Here is a 4522-nt window from a genome sequence, read left to right on the forward strand (position 1 = left end):
AAAAGGAGCTGAGATGGCTCAGTGGTGAAGAACACTGTCTGCTCTTGCAGAGGACCTGGGTTCAGTTGCCAGCACCCACATGGCAGCTAATAACCATCTGTAACTCCAGCATCCAGGGGATCCAACACCTCTTCTGTGGGCATTGCATGACATGAGTACACTTACATACATATGGGCAAAACACTCATACACATAAAGTAAAAATAAATTTAAATAAATTTAAATAAAATGCCAATACTAACTTTTGAAAGCTAAATTGAAAAGTGAAAAAAAATTGAAGTAAAACATGATAAACAATGCTTTATTTTACTTCTTTTTCCTCATGTATACCAAAAGCATCGTAGCATAGAAAATTTAAAAAGTGCCATAGAAAGACTCTTGCCCATAGTAATGAAAATGTATAGTTTTAGGTCTCTACTGAACATGTGCAGAATGTTTTCTTATTAATGTTTTCAAAATTTATACTGTATGTGTGCATGTGTGTGCACGCACGTGTATGAATGATGTGTGCTGCGCATGCTATGGCATACATATAGAGGTCAGAGGACAACTCCATGGAGTTGGTTCTCTCCTTCTACCTTCTGGGGATGGAACTTGGGTTGCTAGGTGTGCACAGCAAGTGCCTTTGGTCACTGAGCATTCTGCGAGTCCCAAAATGTGTATTTTTAAGGAATTATGTAAGATTATGTAAAAATCTATTGTATATTTATAATAGAAGCTTTTCCTCAAAAAATTCCAGTAAAGGTAGTATGAATTACATTTGAGTAACATCAAGCTAAGGGAAAAAAAATGTAGATTTACAGTATTGTATCCTGGTCTTACAACGGACTCTAATGTTCTTCATAGCGTATGACCTCTGGGTGCACTTCATGTCTAAAGTCACCTATAGTGACTTTTGTTAAATATAATTTTTCCAGGTTATTTTAGGGCACATTGCTTGATTTTTTTGGTCACTTTCTTTGAGTTTTCATCATTTAAGTTATTCGAACAAGGGAAGTTCAAAGGAGAACCTATATAGGTATATTTTATTCAAAATTTAAAATGTGCTTATATACTTTGTAAAAAGATGGCTGCCAAAGTTTTATTTTTCAAAACTATTCCCAAATGAGCAACACCTTGGGTACCATGAAAAAGAGAGTAAAAGGGATCTCTGTAGTCATTATAAGATGTGTAGGCTTCAGTCATTTATGCTGAATGCAAATATATATTTCTGTCTTAAAGATCACTTTTATCACATTGTCCTAAACTCATTATATACTTGAATAAGATGTGGGCTTTGACAGTATTTGGTTGAAAGTAAATAAACTTGATGAATTAATTAAGGTGGGAGAAATATGAAAAAATATGTAAAAGGTAAGTGAGTTTATTTTTAAATTGGATACTATTTTTTTTTTAAATATAAAGCAGCTCTTTCAGGGGAACTGTTCATTCTCTCCAATTTATGCATAAATTATTTGACAGAATGGTTGAAATATCCCACACCACTTTTGCTCAGTGGAAATGCAAAACCCAAAGAATTCATATTTTTGAGACTGTTAACACCTTCTCAAATTTCGATAATTCATTCAATTTCTGTAGAAAAACATGGGCTTTGTTTTTCTTTCTTTTAATTATTTATATAGTTCAGTTTTACAAATGGGTTCTCAGTATCTGAAGGCCTGTAAGAATTTCACCATCCAAAGTCCTTTTTTTTTGGTCTTTTTGAGACAGGGTCTCCCTGTAGCCCCAGCTGTCCTGGAACTCACTATGTAGACCAGGCTGGCCTTGAACTCACAGAGATCCACCTGCCTCTGCCTCCCAAATGCTGGGATTAAAGGCGTGCATCACCACTCCTAGCCTCAGACCTTTCTAGCCTCAGACCTTTCTAGGTCTTTTCCCATTTGCCAGTATCTTCACAGTAATCCTTCTTATGTCTGGGAGTCGTCCTTAGGCCTTTTACTTATTTACTGCCATAAGAATCATCTATTTTCCACCTCTTATCAACCATTTTTATTACTTTTCCCCAAGAAAGAGTCTTCAGTCACTAAGTCTGTAGCACTCTGCAGGTTTGCATGCCTGTTAAACCTAGGCAGTTCTAGATTATTAGATGATAGTTTAGAGAGGAAGGGAATATAATAGTGGGGAGAGGGATTCACACATGCCTGTCATTGAGCAACACTTATCCTACCAAGAACAATAAGCCTAGAACCATAACAAAGATGGTTTAAATAAAGTCAACCCCATTCTTCCACTTTTATTTGTTCACTTAGTATTTAATATCTGTGGATATTCTTGAAGGGAGTAAAAAGAAAATCACTTCAGTTTTAAATATTTTAATGATTATGCAGTAGTACATATAAGTCTAATGGAGTATAGTGTACCTACACTATTCCTACAAAAACGTGATCTCACCAAGCTGGTTACAGTTTAGTGGGGGAGAAGGGTCTGTGACTAAGTTTGGTGTGGTGTTTACACAATGACATGTACAAAGGACTGCTGCATAGTAATAAAAAAGAAATCAGGGGCTGGAGAGATGGCTCAGTGGTTAAGAGTACTTGGTGTTCTTGCAGAGGACTTGGATTCAATCCACAGCACCCATGTGGTGGCTAACAGCCATCTGTAACTTCAGTTCCAGGGGAATCCGATGTCCTCTTCTGACCCCTGTGGGCATTGTACAGCACAAGTATACTTACATATATGCAGGCAATACACTCATATACATAAAATAAAATATAAAAAGTAAAAATAAAAAATTAGGATGCTAAGTGCAAAAAAATGAATGAAGAAATGTAAGAGAGTAGAGATCTCAGGATCCTGAACTGTAATAAACATGGGACCACAGATCCTTGGGAAAAAGACAAACTGTATGTACCAAACGGTGATGAAGAAATTAGTTCATACTGAGAGCAGCAACACAGTCATACATTATATAGATATTTTCATATACATAAGACTACAAATAAGTATGTATATAAATCTAAAGAAGAAAATATAGGGTAACTATGTCCCTGATGTAGGTACAAAATTCATAAATGAGACAGTAAATAATTGTTTGATTACATTAAAGTTATTCAATGAAGGACACCATAGTCACACTAGAACTAATGTACTAATATATAGGATATATAACAAAGCATCTGCAGAGTAGCACAGTCAGGAAAAATAATTTTTAAATGGACAAAGCAGGGATGTTGTACCCATAAACTCTCAAGAGCTATCATTGCCTGCACAAGACCACAGCAGTCAAACATTCCAGCATAGATAGGGGACAGGCCCGCAAGGCCCCCACCCAGAGTTGAGGAACTACAAGCAGCTGAAAGCTGTTGAGGGAGGGAGACACAGTTTTCTATGCCCAAATGGTCAGCCCTACACCCATGTGCATACAGGTAACACTCATTGGACTCAGGAGGATATATATATATATATATATATAGACATGAATTTGAGAGGGAATGTGGGAAAAGACGTGGGGAGTTAGAGGGGGAAAGGGTGGTATGATCAAAATGCATTATACTCAGGCATGATATCATTTATAATTTAAGCAAATTCAAAAAGTATAGCTAAGGGTCCATGTAAGCAAGCACTAGAAAATCAGATGAGGCCATGATATGGGAGGACAGAGTAAGACAGTATCCCATGTGCACTATTAGTGAGGGCATAGTAAAACCAGCTGTCAAATTTAGAGCTTATCAATGTACATGCATGAACCTGATGACCAGCTAGTCCATACCCATGTCTCTGTATTTTAGAATCATTTTCACTCATAGCAGTCATATCTTAGATACTTAGTGACACTATTTGTAGTAGCAGTGCATTAAAGGGAATCTTGGTGTACATGGGAGGAATGGGTAAGGAAACTGGTATATATAATATACCAGTAGTCTTTGGCAGTTTGAACTAACAAATGCCCACAGAACAATAATAACAGATCTCAAAACACAGTACTAAATAAAGAAATTAGAAATAGTATGTCTACTAAAATACAACACATTTTGCAACAATACAGCCAGGCATTACTTAACAGGGATATGCTCTGAGGAATGCATTGCTAGCAATTTTGTCATAATATAAACATCATAGACTACATTTACATGAACTGAGAGAGCATGGCATTATGAGGGATGCAGTCTTATGGGATTACCATCCTATATGCAGTCTATTGACCAAAATGTTGTGCAGCACATGTCTCTACATTAATTCTGTATATCAAACTCACTAGAGCAAATACATATGTAGAGAGATGGGAAGAGAAGTGTCAAGTCATGATAGATACTCCTAGCATGCTTATTGAACTGAACTGCCAAGGACATTTGATTATTGACAATGACTTTAAGGATCAAATAGGGCTCCTTGAACATTTGCTTGAACTTCCATTTGACTGACTAATAAAGGACTTATCAGACTGGAGCTACCTCTAAGAAACAGTGAAAATAAGTCTAGGGAAATTCCTGGAGCCTAAAATTAAGCTCTGTGTATTCACAGTTTTTGTTCTGACAGCTTCATTAAGTTTCTGTTCCTATTTCTACTCTAAGACAGTCTAGCT

Source organism: Nannospalax galili, unplaced genomic scaffold (genome assembly GCF_000622305.1).
Source record: "Nannospalax galili isolate Female #2095 unplaced genomic scaffold, S.galili_v1.0 scaffold467, whole genome shotgun sequence".
Lineage (NCBI taxonomy): Eukaryota > Metazoa > Chordata > Mammalia > Rodentia > Spalacidae > Nannospalax > Nannospalax galili.